The sequence below is a fragment of the Coregonus clupeaformis genome, chromosome 23, assembly GCF_020615455.1.
Source record: "Coregonus clupeaformis isolate EN_2021a chromosome 23, ASM2061545v1, whole genome shotgun sequence".
In the NCBI taxonomy this organism is placed as follows: domain Eukaryota; kingdom Metazoa; phylum Chordata; class Actinopteri; order Salmoniformes; family Salmonidae; genus Coregonus; species Coregonus clupeaformis.
In genome coordinates, this window is record NC_059214.1 from 59773702 (window position 1) to 59790657 (window position 16956).

Below are 16956 nucleotides of genomic sequence, written 5' to 3' on the forward strand. Positions count from 1 at the left end.
CCGAACAAGGAGAGGCACCAACTTCGGCGGAAGTTGTGACAGCACCCACCCCCTTGATGCGTGGCTCCAGCAGCGCGCCGACACCGGCCTCGGGGATGACCCGGAGGACGAGGCGCAGGACGATTCGGGTGGAGACGGTGAAATTCTTGCAGTAAGGAAGGGTCCAGGATGTCCTCCACCGGCACCCAGCATCTCTCCTCTGGACCGTACCCCTCCCACTCCACGAGGTACTGAAGGCCCCTCACCCGACGCCTTGAGTCCATGATGGCTCGTACAGTATACGCCGGGCTCCCCTCGATGTCCAGAGGAGGCGGAGGAACCTCCCGCACCTCAGACTGCTGGAGCGGATCTGCCACCACCGGCCTGAGGAGAGACACATGGAACGAGGGGTTAATACGGTAATCAGGGGGGAGCTGTAACCTATAGCATACCTCGTTCAGTCTCCTCAGGACTTTAAATGGCCCCACAAACCGCGGACCCAGCTTCCGGGAAGGGCAGGTGAAGGGGCAGGTTTCGGGTCGAGAGCCAGACCCAGTCCCCCGGTGCATACACCGGGGCCTAACTGCGGTGGCGGTCAGCGCTCGCCTTCTGTCGCCTGATGGCCCGTTGCAGGCGCACATGGGCAGCGTCCCATGTCTCCTCCGAGCGCCGAAACCATTCATCCACCACAGGTGCCTCGATCTAGCTCTGATGCCACGGTGCCAGGACCAGCTGATAACCTAGTACACACTGAAATTGAGACATGTTAGTGGAGGAGTGGCGGAGGGAGTTTTGGGCCATCTTTGCCCAGGGGATGAAAGCCACCCACTCCCCCGGCCGGTCTTGGCAATAGGACCGCAGAAACCTACCCACATCCTGGTTAATTCTCTCCACCTGCCCATTACTCTCGGGGTGAAAACCTGAGGTCAGGCTGACCGAGACCCCCAGGCGTTCCATGAACGCCCTCCAGACCCTCGATGTGAACTGAGGACCCCGATCAGACACTATATCCTCAGGCACCCCGTAGTGCCGGAAGACGTGGGTAAACAGGGCCTCCGCCATCTGTAGGGCCGTAGGGAGACCGGGCAAAGGAAGGAGACGGCAGTACTTAGAAAACCAATCCACAACGACCAGGATCATGGTGTTACCTTGTGACGGAGGAAGATCCGTCACGAAGTCCACGATAGGTGTGACCACGGCCGTTGTGGAATGGGTAGGGGTTGTAATTTCCCTCTGGGCAGGTATCTAGGTGCCTTGCACTGGGCGCACACCGAGCAGGAGGAAACAGAAACCCTCACGTCCTTAGCTAAAGTGGGCCACAAGTACTTCCCACTAAGAGAGCGCACTGTCCGACCAATGCCAGGATGACCAGAGGAGGGTGACGTGTGGGCCCAACAAATCAATCGATCGCAGATATCAGACGGAACTTACAGACGCCCAACTGGACACTGGGTGGGAGTGGGCTCCGTACGTAACGCCCGCTCGATGTCCGCGTCAACCTCCCGTACCACCGGTGCCACCAGGCAAGAAGCCGGAAGTATGGGAGTGGGATCCGTGGACCCCTCCTCTGTGTCATACATCCGGGACAGTGCGTCTGCCTTAGCGTTCTGGGAACCTGGTCTGTAGGATAGGGTGAAAACAAAACGGGTGAAAAACATGGCCCACCTTGCCTGGCGAGGGTTCAGTCTCCTCGCCGACCGGATGTACTCCAGATTGCGGTGGTCAGTCCAAATGAGGAAAGGGTGTTTAGCTCCCTCAAGCCAATGCCTCCACGACTTCAGAGCCCTGACAACAGCTAACAGCTCCCGGTCCCCCACATCATAGTTTCGCTCCACCGGGCTGAGCTTCTTCGAAAAGAAAGCACAGGGGCGGAGCTTTGGTGGTGTACCCGAGCGCTGAGACAGCACAGCTCCTATCCCAGCCTAGGATACGTCCACCACTACTATGAATGCCAAGGAGAGATCAGGATGAGCCAGCACGGGAGCCGAGGTAAACAGAGCCTTCAGGTGACCAAAAGCCCTCTCCGTCCCAGCTGACCACTGCATTCGTCCAGGTCCCCCCTTCAGCAAGGAGATAATGGGAGCCGCTACCTGACCAAAGCCCCGGATAAACCTCCGGTAGTAGTTGGCAAACCCTAAGAACCGCTGCACCTCCTTTACCGTGGTTGGAGTCGGCCAATTACGCACGGCTGAAATGCGGTCATTCTCCATCTCCACCCCTGATGCGGACAGGCGATACCCTAGGAAGGAGATGGACTGTTGGAAGAACAGACATTTCTCAGCCTTGACGTACAGGTCATGCTCCAACAGTCGACCAAGCACCTTGCGCACCAGGGACACATGCTCGGCTCGTGTAGCGGAGTATATTAGAATGTCATCTATATACACCAATACACCCTGCCCGTGCAGGTCCCTGAAAATCTTGTCTACGAAGGATTGGAAGACTGATGGAGCATTCATCAACCCGTATGGCATGACGAGGTACTCATAGTGCCCAGAGGTGGTACTAAATGCCGTATTCCACTCATCCCCCTCCCGGATACGCACCAGATTGTAAGTGCTACTGAAATCCAATTTGGTGAAGAAGCGCACCCCGTGCAATGACTCTGTCACACTGGCTATGAGAGGCAGTGGGTAACTGTACTTCACAGTGATCTGATTTAGACCTCGATAGTTAATGCATGGGCGTAAACCTCCATCCTTCTTCTTCACAAAAAAGAAACTTGAGGAGGCAGGTGAAGTGGAAGGCCGAATGTATCCCTGTCCCAGAGATTCTGAGACATATGTTTCCATATCCGCCGTGTCCTCCTGAGACAGAGGATACACGTAACTCCTGGGAAGTGCTGCGTCTACCTGGAGATTTATTGCACAATCCCCCTGTCGATGGGGTGGTAGTTGAGTGGCCTTCTTTTTACAGAAGGCGAGAGCCAAATCGGCATATTCGGGCGGAATGTGCATAGTGGAGACCTGGTTTGGACTCTCCACCGTAGTTGCACCTAAGGAAACACCTACACACCTCCCTGAGCACTGACGTGACCATCCTTTGAGAGCCCTCTGTTGCCACGAAATAGCTGGGTCATGAGAGGCCAACCAGGGAAGCCCCAACACCACAGGAAACGCAGGAGAATCGATCAGGAAGAGACTGATTCTCTCCTCATGACCCTCCTGCGTTTTCATACAGTGGAGCTGTAACCTCCCTAATCAGGCCCGACCCTAAAGGACGACTATCTAAGGCATGTACAGGGAAGGGCACATCAACAGGAACAATAGGGACCCCTAATCTACGTGCAAATGAACGGTCAATAAATTTCCCAGCTGCACCTGAATCTACTAGCGCCTTATGTAGGGAAGGCAGGGAAATCTCAGGAAATTCTATGCATACACACATGTGCGCAACAGGGAGCTCTGGGTGAGTCGGGTGCCTACTCACCTGGGATGATCCACCAGTGCCTTGCCTGCTGCCTCAACTCCCTGGGGAACCTCCCCAGTACCGACCAGCAGTGTGCCCTCTGCGGCCACAGTTGGTGCATGAAACGCCCCCTCCCCTCCGGTCACCCTTAGAGCAGCACCTCCGAGCTCCATAGGGGTAGGGTCGGAGGTGCTGGGGGATGGAATGGATGGACCCTGACCCGGACGTCCGCGGGTGGCCAACAGGTTATCCAGCCATATAGATAAATCCACCAGCTGGTCGAGGGTAAGGGTGGTGTCCCTGCATGCCAGCTCCCGACGAACGTCCTCACGTAGACTACACCGGTAATGGTCGATCAGGGCCCTCTCATTCCATCCCGCATTGGAAGCCAAGGTCCTGAAGTCCAGTGCGAAGTCATGTGCACTCCTCTTCCCCTGTCTGAGGTGGAACAAGCGTTCCCCCGCCGCTCTCCCCTCAGGTGGATGATCGAAGACCGCCCGGAAGCGGCGAGTGAAATCCTCATAGTGAACCAACGCTGCGTCTAATCCTCCCTATTCGGCATTGGCCCACTCAAGCGCTCTCCCCGACAGACAGGAGATGAGGGCGGACACGCACCCGTCCCATCATATGCCCTCGGGAGCGAGAGCCGAATCCCACTGGGTCCAGGTGACAGAGAGGTGGACATCGGTGTGGGTTGATCTGAAGTTGATGGGGTTGTGGGAAAACCCCCTCTCTCCCATCGCTCCATGGTCTGCAACACGCGATCCATGGCTGTGCCAAGATTCTGGAGTATCGTCGCGTGCTGCTGGACGCGCTCCTCCACTGGTACCGGAGGACTGGATGCACCTGCTGACACCATATGTGGTGCGTGTTTCTGTCTAGTGTCAATGTGCAGCGGTAGGACGGAGTCAGGCGCAGGACACAGAACTGAGTAAACGACGTACTTTACTCGAAAAATAAACAACACTAATTTCCACGCAGGGAAACACACCAGCTCACATAAGTCTTAGACACAAAACAAAGAACAAACACGCACAAAACCATGTGGGAACCAGAGGGTTAAATAGGGAAATAATATAATGTAATGGGAACCAGGTGTGTACAATCAAGACAAAACAAATGGAAAAAGAAACGTCGATCGGTGGCAGCTAGAAAGCCGGTGACGATGACCGCCAAACGCCGCCCAAACAAGGAGAGGCACCAACTTTGGCGGAAGTCGTGACATCAGCGTTAACTTCTTTGAGGTATTTTCTGAACTGCTTCTCACTTCTTTGTTTCTCCAATTATCAGTTCGAACACACGCCATTCCATAGTTTGAACTCCACAGCATAACATAACATAACCTACCAGTTACAATGCTTTTAGCATGCAGTTTGCGTATGCCTTTATGCAGAGGCAACACAAAAATGTTATAGCTAGTGTCTGAAAGAATGATAGGATTTAATAATTGTCAAATTATTGAGCATGTCATCAGACTCAAATAAGAATCAGAAATTGCGATTTTTTTTAAATATCAAAAAACATATCAAAGTCCTGATATGGACCTCAGTCAAGAGCATATGCATTGTATGTGCTGAGAAAATATTTTATGTAGGCCTACTGTCAGTCTTTGTCATCATATAGAGAAAATAAGATGTCCACATAGGCCTATCTCAGGATATTTAATGAGTCAATATCCGGCCATACCATGTATGATATCCGAAGGGAATCCAACAATGATTTGTGCCCATCAGGAAATCTAGGACCCAATTGCAGAGGGAATTTCAGACCCAAGGCCCTGAGCTTAGTCATGAGCTTGGAGGGCACTAAGGTGTTGAAAGCTGAGCTGTAATCGATTAACAGGTATTCCTTGTGTCCAGGTGGGATAGGGCCTTATGCAATGCAACGGTGATTGCGTTGTCCGTGGATCTGTTGTGGCGGTATGCAAATTGTAGTGGGTCAAGGGTGTGAGGTATGGGGGAGGTGATATGGGGCGGCAGGTAGCTTAGTGGGTAAGAGCGTTGTGCCAGTAACCGAAAGGTAGCTGGTTCTAATCCCCGAGCCGACTAGGTGAAAAATCTGTCGATGTGCCCTTGAGCAAGGCACTTAACCCTAATTGCTTCTGTAAGTCGCTCTGGATAAGAGCGTCTGCTAAATGATGTAAATGTAAAAAATATGGTCCTTGACTTTCAAAGCACTTCATGATGACAGAAGTGAGTGCTTGCTTGGGTACAGGAACAGTAGTGGCCATTTTGAAGCAAGTGGGAATGACAGACTGGGATAGGGAGCGTTTGAAATAGTCAGAAAACACTTCAGCAAGCTGGTCTGTGCATGCTCTGAGAATGCAGCAGCCTTGCAAGGGTTAACAGTCTTGAAGGTCCTACAGAGATCAGCTACAGAGATCGGAAGTCTGCCGTCCTCGTGAGCAGCGGGAGCCTACTTTGGCGACTCTGGGTTGGCATGCGTTGTTCGTAGTTTTCCTCTGGACATGTAGGAGAATCTTACATAACTCTGCATGCAGGGTTTCAATGGGGTGTTTAATCCATTTGGGTAAATCTTGTTTTGCAAGTGGAACCCACACCTCACTGCCATATAGTGCAATTAGTTCAATGACACATTCAATTAGTATTAGCCAAATTTGAATAGGTATTTCAATTTTTATATGATTTTTAATGGTGTAGGATGCCCTGTGTGCTTTCTCCCTCAGTTCATTCACTACCTAATTTAGGTGCCCATTTGAGTTTATTTTTAAGCCTAGATAATTGTAGTGTGTGCAGTACTCTACTGTATATGTTTTGTACTTATTGATAACTTTGGTCTAATTCCCTGAGATCTGGGTCTACTCTGGAAAATCATGATTTGGAATTTACTACAGTACTGCGCTAAAAAGTCCAGGCTAAGGTCGATGTCCCCGCGGAAATGCAATTAGCATAATCAAAAAATCCCCATAAAATGTGTCAGTTTAAGCTAGAGATATGTTTTTTTTTGCATTGGATGAGTCTCAATCCACCACATCCACCGATGTCGCACTTCTGCATCTGCAGTGAAAGGTGACAGAGCTAGAGCGGTGTTTGTCAGATCATGAGACAAACTATCAGGATCCCTAACAGAAAGATGAAACTCTCTTGAAAACGATGGTGTTCTCCGTTTTGCTCTACAACCCCCACAAGCATCTAGACACTCGTCTGAAGTCTGTACTGCCGATCTGCCAACTTCTGTGTGTAGCATCCGAACACACTAATATTACCCCTCTGTGGAAAAGTGAGACTCTCACAAACACATACACATCAGTTTTGCTCTAGGACGCTCATAGGCCTCACAAGACTCGTCTGAAAGTCCGCCAGTACAAGTTGAAAAAATGTATGGAAGTATACACTACCGGTCAAAGGTTTTAGAACACCTACTCATTCAAGGGTTTTTCTTTATATTTACTATTTTCTACATTGTAGAATAATAGTGAAGACATCAAAACTATGAAATAACACATATGGAATCATGTAGTAACAAAAAAGGTGTTAAACAAACAACAGTGATATATTTGAGATTCTTCAAATAGCCACCCTTTGCCTTGATGACAGCTTTGCACACTCTTGGTAGCAAACAAGTGCTCAGCATATGTGGGAACTACTTCAAGACTGTTGGAAAAGCATTCCAGGTGACGCTGGTTGAGAGGGTGTGAATGAGGCTGAGTGGGTGTAGACAAAGAAGAGCTCTCCAGTAGGTTTACCAAAACATTCAAGGGCCATTTTCTCAAAAGTGAGGTTACAAGTTGATCAACTTTCAAAGCAGAATTACTTTCCCATTGTTCCTCAACTGTCTCTCTACTTTTATCCAATGTAAAAAACACAATTTCGATTTTTGCTACATAAGACCGAATCGAGCCGGTCGGTCACAATTGCATGCTCCTTCAAAACTTTAGATTTCTCGCATTGTGTTGTGTGACAAAACTGCACATTTTAGAGTGGCCTTTTATTTTCCCCAGCATAAGTTGCACCTGTATAATGATCATGCTGTTTAATTAACTTCTTGATATGCCACATCTGTCAGGTGGATGGATTATCTTGACAAAGGAGAAATGCTCACTAACAGGGATGTAAACACATTTGTGCTCAACATTTGATAGAAATAAGCTTTTTGTGCATATGGAAATGTCTTAATTTTTTTACCCCTAATTTTGTGATATCCAAATGGTAGTTACAGTCTTGTCCCATCATTGCAACTCCTGTACGGACTTGGGAGAGACGAAGGTTGAGAGCCATGCGTCCTCCCTGAAACACGACCCTGCCAAGCCGCACTGCTCGATTAACCCAGAAGCCAGCTGCAAAGGAAACACCATAAGTGTCAGCGTGCATGCAGCTGGCCCACCACAGGAGTCACTAGAGCGCGATGGGACAAGGACATCCCAGCCGGCCAAACCCTCCCCTCACCCGGACGACGCTGGGCCAATTGTGCGCTGCCTCATGGGTCTCCCAGTCGCGGCCGGCTGCGACACAGCCCGGGATCGAACCCGTGTCTGTAGTGACGCCTCAAGCACAGCAATGCAGTGCCTTAGACCACTGCGCCACTAGGGAGGCCCCCATATCGACATTTCTGGGATCTTTTATTTCAGGTCATGAATCATGGGACCAACACTTTACATGTTGTGTTTATTTTTTAAATAGAAAAACATCACCAGGCAAGATCTATCCTAGAACCCCTCAAGAGAAAAGGAAAAGAGGGTGTCCGTGAAACACCTGGAGGCAGGAGCTTGAGTGGCTGAGATTGCAAACCTGGCGACGAGCCAGCCCCTGGTTAAATAATTATGTTATTTTCTTGCATATTTTGATGCTGCACGTACTGCCAGGGCTCATTTAATTATTTAATATGTTTTACCCCCTACACCACTTTCAATTACTTTGAAAAACAGTCTCTCTCTCTATACAGTTGAAGTCGGAAGTTTACATACACCTTAGCCAAATACATTAAAACTCAGTTTTTCACAATTCCTGACATTTAATCCTAGTAAAAATGTCCTGTCTTAGGTCAGTTAGGATCACCACTTTATTTTAAGAACATGAAATGTCAGAATAATAGTAGAGAGAATTATTTTTTTCAACTTTTATTTATTTCATTACATTCCCAGTGGGTCAGAAGTTTACATACACTCAATTAGTATTTGGTAGCATTGCCTTTAAATTGTTTAACTTGGGTCAAATGTTTTGGGTAGCCTTCCACAAGCTTCCCACAATAAGTTGGGTGAATTTTGGCCCATTCCTCCTGACAGAGCTGGTGTAACTGAGTCAGGTTTGTAGGCCTCCTTGCTCGCATACACTTTTTCAGTTCTGCCCACAAATGTTCTATAGGATTGAGGTCAGGGCATTGTGATGGCCACTCCAATACCTTGACTTTGTTGTCCTTAAGCCATTTTGCCATAACTTTGGAAGTATGCTTGGGGTCATTGTCCATTTGGAAGACCCATTTGTGACCAAGCTTTAACTTCCTGACTGATGTCTTGAGATGTTGCTTCAATATATCCACAAAATGTTCCTTCCTCATGATGCCATCTATTTTGTGAAGTGCACCAGTTCCTCCTGCAGCAAAGCACCCCCACAGCATGATGCTGCCACCCCTGTGCTTCACGGTTGGGATGGTGTTCTTCGGCTTGCAAGCTTTACCCCCTTTTTCCTACATACATAACGATGGTCATTATGGCCAATTAGTTCTATTTTTGTTTCATCAGACCAGAGGACATTTCTCCCCATGTGCAGTTGCAAACCCTAGTCTGGCTTTTTTATGGCAGTTTTGGAGCAGTGGCTTGTTCCTTGCTGAGCTGCCTTTCAGGTTATGTCGATATAGGACTCGTTTTACTGTGGATATAGATACCTTTGTACCTGTTTCCTCCAGCATCTTCACAAGGTCCTTTGCTGTTGTTCTGGGATTGATTTGCACTTTTCGCACAAAAGTACGTTTATCTCTAGGAGACAGAACGCGTCTCCTTCCTGAGCGTTATGACGGCTGCGTGGTCCCATGGTGTTTATACTTGCATACTATTGTTTGTACAGATGAACGTGGCACCGTCAGGCGTTTGGAAATTGCTCCCAAGGATGAATCAGACTTGTGGAGGTCTACACTTTTTTTTCTGAGGTCTTGGCTAATTTATTTTGAGTTTCCCATGATGTCAAGCAAAGAGGCACTGAGTTTGAAGGTAGGCCTTGAAATACATCCACAGGTACACCTCCAATTGTCTCAAATGATGTCAATCAGCCTATCAGAAGCTTCTAAAGCCATGACATCATTTTCTGGAATTTTCCAAGCTGTTTAAAGGCACCGTCAACTTAGTGTATGTAAACTTCTGACCCACTGAAATTGTGATACAGTGAATTATAAGTGAAATAATCTGTATGTAAACAATTGTTGGAAATATTACTTGTGTCATTCATAAAGTAGATGTCCTACCTAAGTGTATGTAAACTTCCCATCGCGGAGTGGTGAGGAGCCGGTTGACTCAAATTGGAATCTTATATAACAGATTGAAGAGAAAAATACAACCCTCCAGAGAGAGAGAGAAGGAGAAAAAGAGAGCGAGAGAGAGAAAGAGCGAGCGAGAAAGAAAGAGAGAAAGAGAGAGACAAAGAAATAGAGAGAGAGAGTTCTCCTCTGATTTTCCAAGGAAGTCTTGAAACGACACCACTGTCTTCCCGTGCAGGGTTTGTGTACAGGTGTGTGCGCTTGTGTGTGCACACGTGCGTGCATGCGCTTGCGTGTGTCCAAGTAGAGGGTGGTTAGTGTTGGATGAAGGCCGACTGCTACAAGCTAAGTGTCTCATCACACGATTGTGTCTGTCTCTAGGATACCAATTACTATCGTAACATCACCATGGTGACAGACTACTCCCACTCATAACATTGTATTTGTAATCTCAACCTAACCTCAACACATACACACGCACACACAGACACAAACACACACCTGCCTTTGTCAGAAAGTGTACAGTGGGGAAAAAAAGTATATAGTCAGCCACCAATTGTGCAAGTTCTCCCACTTAAAAAGATGAGAGAGGCCTGTAATTTTCATCATAGGTACACGTCAACTATGACAGACAAATTGAGGAGAAAAAATCCAGTAAATCACATTGTAGGATTTTTAATGAATTTATTAGCAAATTATGGTGGAAAATAAGTATTTGGTCACATACAAACAAGCAAGATTTCTGGCTCTCACAGACCTGTAACTTTTTCTTTAAGAGGCTCCTCTGTCCTCCACTCGTTACCTGTATTAATGGCACCTGTTTGAACTTGTTATCAGTATAAAAGACACCTGTCCACAACCTCAAACAGTCACACTCCAAATTCCACTATGGCCAAGACCAAAGAGCTGTCAAAGGACACCAGAAACAAAATTGTAGACCTGCACCAGGCTGGGAAGACTGAATCTGCAATAGGTAAGCAGCTTGGTTTGAAGAAATCAACTGTGGGAGCAATTATTAGGAAATGGAAGACATACAAGACCACTGATAATCTCCCTCGATCTGGGGCTCCACGCAAGATCTCACCCGTGGGGTCAAATGATCACAAGAAAGGTGAGCAAAAATCCCAGAACCACACGGGGGGACCTAGTGAATGACCTGCAGAGAGCTGGGACCAAAGTAACAAAGCCTACCATCAGTAACACACTACGCCGCCAGGGACTCAAATCCTGCAGTGCCAGACGTGTCCCCCTGCTTAAGCCAGTACATTCCAGGCCCGTCTGAAGTTTGCTAGAGTGCATTTGGATGATCCAGAAGAGGATTGGGAGAATGTCATATGGTCAGATGAAACCAAAATATAACTTTTTGGTAAAAACTCAACTCGTCGTGTTTGGAGGACAAAGAATGCTGAGTTGCATCCAAAGAACACCATACCTACTGTGAAGCATGGGGGTGGAAACATCATGCTTTGGGGCTGTTTTTCTGCAAAGGGACTAGGACGACTGATCCGTGTAAAGGAAAGAATGAATGGGGCCATGTATCGTGAGACTTTGAGTGAAAACCTCCTTCCATCAGTAAGGGCATTGAAGATGAAACGTGGCTGGGTCTTTCAGCATGACAATGATCCCAAACACACCGCCCGGGTAACGAAGGAGTGGCTTCGTAAGAAGCATTTCAAGGTCCTGGAGTGGCCTAGCCAGTCTCCAGATCTCAACCCCATAGAAAATCTTTGGAGGGAGTTGAAAGTCCGTGTTGCCCAGCGACATCCCCAAAACATCACTGCTCTAGAGGAGATCTGCATGAAGGAATGGGCCAAAATACCAGCAACAGTGTGTGAAAACCTTGTGAAGACTTACAGAAAACGTTTCACCCGTGTCATTGCCAACAAAGGGTATATAACAAAGTATTGAGAAACTTTTGTTATTGACCAAATACTTATTTTCCACCATAATTTGCAAATAAATTCATTAAAAATCCTACAATGTGATTTTCTGGATTTTTACCACACACACACACACTCACTATTCCTTGTTTTTATCAACAAAAACAACAAATACCATATTTCATAGGATATAAAATCACACATATATATCCCACTTGATAGAAATGCTTTTTGTTTGAACATAAATTGTCTAACGTCAATGTTCTGATATGATGTAAAGATTTGTTGTGATGTTCCCTTTTACTGTAACATGAATACTCTGAAATGTTGTTCGGACGTCACTACGTCACTGCTTCCTAGGAGAGGCATTTTAACATGTTTTTGGTTTGTTTTTATCTAAATGCTCTTTTTGCAGAAATGCCTTTTTAAACATGTGAACGTTTATGTGCCGTTATAACAAACTTGTATGTAATCTGTAAATATAAATAAAATGTGAAATCATGAAGCTGTTTAGACAAGGAGAAAATACAGAATCTTAACTAGCCATGATTGGTTGAGATAATGAGGGGTCTGGGACATTCACAGGCTTCTCTGTCAAATGGTACATCCTGCTCTCTGCTACTGCGGATTAATTCATATTTTCACAATGGACAACATGCAAAGTGTAGCTACAGCTTTTAATAACAGTGTTGTCCTGAATACAGCTGCTGGTAATGACACAGCTCTGTCTTCTAGCCACTGTGGTATGAATGCTAATCGATTAGCAAGCTAATCAAACCCCATGTTAAGTGATAGGGACACATGCTAAGCTAGCTAGCCACTATGAAATTATATCTAAATAGCCAGCTATTGGATTATATTCATTTTGCCCGTTCAGCTAGCTGGCAAGCTAGATTAATATAATTTATATCTAGCCAGATGGTTATTATGAAGTTAAATGTTTGCTAAATCTAGCTACTTATCTTGTAGTGTCTGCATTGCCATTGTTTGGCTGGAAGCAGGTTGAGTGTGTACAGGGCATTTTAGTACAGCTGTCAAAGTCGACCGGCAATAGCAAGCTATAGGAGACAAATTAATTCATTTTTTAAACCTATTTTTCTGGAATTTGTCTTTCATCATAAACCTGCTCCCCGCCACCAGTACAAGGATATGATTGAGGGTGAACAAGCAACACTTCAGGTTTTTTGTCTTTGTACTTTGAGCTTATTGCTTGAACTTGGGGGTCAATAAATTATATTTCTGGTATGCAAGGTTTTAATAATGTCTTGTCTATTTTTGTCTGCTTTCCTCCTTTACAGCTTAAATTGTCTGGAGCTTGATGTTGTTTTGGCCAAGGAGCTTTCACTCAGATGGAACCAGGTTTCAGCTGCTGTGCAATCTTGATGTCCTTCCTTCCAGAGATGTGAAAGCATCCCCCAGACTGGACACAAACAGGCAAATGCATATCTTTGAGATCAGAACTTTTGCAGTGAAAAGGCCATTTACATTACATGTCCTGCTCCAAAGGGCAGGACATAAATGTGACCAACTGGCTCAATTCGGTCTTATGTAGCAAAATTTGAAATTGTGTTTTTTTACATTGGATAAAAGTAGAGACTCAGAGCTAGATAATTGTATATCATACACTACAGTTGAGAAACAATGGGAAATTAATTCTGCTTTGAAAGTTGATTAACTTGTAACCTCACTTTTGAGAAAATGGCGAGCTGCCCAGAGACACAAGCCTACCAGATGAGCTAAATCACTTCTATGCTCGCTTCGAGGCAACACTGAAGCATGCATGAGAGCATCAGCTGTTCCGGATGTCTATGTGATCACGCTCTCCGTAGCCGATGTGAGACAGACTTTTAAGCAGGTCAACATTCACAAGGCCGCAGGGCCAGATGGATTACCAGGACGTGTACTCCGAGCATGCGCTGAACAACTGGCAAGTGTCTTCACCGACATTTTCAACATGTCCCCTGACTGAGTCTGTAATACCAACATGTTTCAAGCAGACCACCATAGTCCCTGTGCCAAAGAACACTAAGATAACCTGCCTAAATGACTACCGACCCGTAGCACTCAAGTCTGTAGCCATGAAGTGCTTTGAAAGGCTGGTCATGGCTTACATCAACACCATTATCCCAGAAACCCTAGACCCGCTCCAATTTGCATACCGCCCCAACAGATCCACAGATGATGCAATCTATATTGCACTCCACACTTCCCTTTCCCACCTGGACAAGAGGAACACCTACGTGAGAATGCTATTCATTGACTACAGCTCAGCGTTCAACACCATAGTTCCCTCAAAGCTCATCACTAAGCTAAGGACCCTGGGACTAAACACCTCCCTCTGCAACTGGATCCTGGACTTCCTGATGGGCCGCCCCCAGGTGGTAAGGGTAGGTAACAACACATCTGCCACGCTGATCCTCAACACGGGGGCTCCTCAGGGGTGCGTGCTCAGTCCCCTCCTGTACTCCCTATTCACCCATGACTGCATGGCCAGGCACGACTCCAACACCATCATTAAGTTTTCAGACGACACAACAGTGGTAGGTAGGCCTGATCACCGACAACGATGAGACAGCCTATAGGGAGGAGGTCAGAGACCTGGCCGTGTGGTGCCAGGATAACACCCTCTCCCTCAACGTGATCAAGACAAAGGAAATGATTGTGGACTACAGGAATAAAAAGAGGACTGAGCATGCCACCATTCTCATCGACGGGGCTGTAGTGGAACAGGTTGAGAGCTTCAAGTTCCTTGGTGTCCACATCACCAACGAACTATCATGGTCCAAACACACCAAGACAGTCGTGAAGAGGGCACGACAAAGCCTTTTCCCCCTCAGGAGACAGAAAAGATTTGGCATGGGTCCTCAGAGCCTCAAAAAGTTATACAGCTGCACCATCGAGAGCATTCTGACTGGTTGCATCACCGCCTGGTATGGCAACTGCTCTGCCTCCGACCGCAAGGCACTACAGAGGGTAGTGCATACGACCCAGTACATCACTGGGGCCAAGCTGCCTGCCATCCAGGACCTCTATACCAGACGGTGTCAGAGGAAGGCCCTACAAATTATCAAAGACTCCAGCCACCCTAGTCATAGACTGTTCTCTCTGCTACCACACGGTAAGTCTAGGTTCAAAAGGCTTCTTAACAGCTTCTATCCCCAAGCCATAAGACTCCTGAGCAGCTAATCATGGCTACCCGGACTATTTGCATTGCCACCCCATCCCCCTCTTTTACGCTGCTGCTACTCTGTTTATTATTTATGCATAGTCACTTTAACTCTACCCACATGTACATATTACCTCAATTACCTCGACTAACCGGTTCTCCCGCACATTGAATCTGTACTGGTATCCCCTGTATATAGCCTCCCTTTATTTATTTGTTATTTGTTTTAAACTGCATTGTTGGTTAAGGGCTTGTAAGTCAGCATTTCACTGTAATGTCTACACCTGTTGTATTCGGCGTATGTGGCAAATAACATTTGATTTGATTTGAGATTTGAATGGGTATTTTTTAATGATGCTAATTAGATTTCCACTCCGGCGCAGACATCGACTATAGGGGGGTTTACATGGTACATAAGAGTCCACATAAGATGTTATAACAGGCAGGGTTGTGGTCAATACCAATTTAATTTCAAGTTCCAAATTCAATTCTGAAATTCAAGCAGGAAGTGAAGAATTTACTTGGAATTGAATTGGAATTGCAGCAATCTTCATAAAACATAATTGAAATGGAATTTAGACTGTCTGAATTGGAAATTAATTGGTATTGTAAAAGAAAATCATCCCTGGAATGGAATTGGAATTGAAATGGAGGCTGTCTGACATGGAAATGAATTGGAATATAACACGAACCATCCTTGGAATGGAATTGAATTGGAATTTAGACTGTCGGAATTGGAATGTAATTTGAATTGGAAAATAAAAACATCCTTGGAATGGAATTGGAATTAAAAGTTGTACAACTTGAATTGTATTATAATTGTGCAAATTCCAGTTACTGGAGATAATGCATTTAGCGTTGAAATTGAATGCAAACATTGATTTAAATGAAATAATTATAATTATATACATTACTGTATATACATTATTTTTTAAATATTTTCTAATGAGGAGTTGACATGCAATATAATTCCAGTTAGGTTATTTTGGTCCAATTAAAGTGATAGTTCACCCAAATTACATAATGATTTCCTTACCCTTAAGCAGTCTATGAACTATGACATTGTAATTTTGTAATTGGGTGAACTATCCCTTAAGGATTCCTTTTATTCAACTGAGTATTGTTTACTAAATAATTCTGTATTGCTTTATAATTCTACAACATACGCCACTTAGCAGACACTTTTATCCAAAGCGACTAAAAGTCATGCATGCATGCATTTTTTTATGTAAGGGGTGGTCGTGGGAATCAAACCCACTATCCATGCTCTACCACAGGGTTTCCCAAACTCGGTCCTCGGGACCCCAAGGGGTGCACATTTAGTTTTTTGCCCTAGCGCTACACAGCTGATTCAAATAATCAACTAATCATCAAGCTTTGATCATTTGAATCTGTCCGAACGCAAAAGGTGGGTGATGAACGGTAAGTCAAAAAATTGCAAATCTGCCATTTGATTGGATTTCAATGGGATTTAAACACCACCTTGAAGGTTATCATAATTTGTTAAAATGGCCTGAGGTGGTGTGTATGTCAAATACATACTTCTGCTGTGCTAGGAAGTAAAAAGGTAATCAAAGATGTACCTTCTGGTATTTGAACACTTATACTTACATATTATTTAAAGTATCCCTTGTTAAGCAGCTGGACATGCAAGTGAATGCAGTAAGTCACTAACAAACACAGTCAAAGGTGATAATTCCAACGTTCACTCTAAAGGCACACTGGGATATATGGATATATAAGCAAATGAACGTTGGAATTACCACCCATGACTGTTTGCTAGTGACACAGACATGGTTGTTGCATTAAATTTTTGTCAAACCTCTAGCGCCCCCCAAGTGAGTGCCTAAGTGAATATAATAGTCTTAAAATGTAACCCCTTATGACAAAACATGATATATCATAAGGCTTTACCTCAACAGCCTAGTTTTACCCTAACACAGTGGTCTAAAATTCCTGGTTTGCACACCACAGCAAGCAAGTCACATTTTGCTGGCTTGCAAAGTGATATGGATTTCCTATCGGAATCCAGCCAGAGTCAGGATATCTAGCAATTGGAACTTTTAATAATCTGCAACCTGCATTTAGAATGGATAA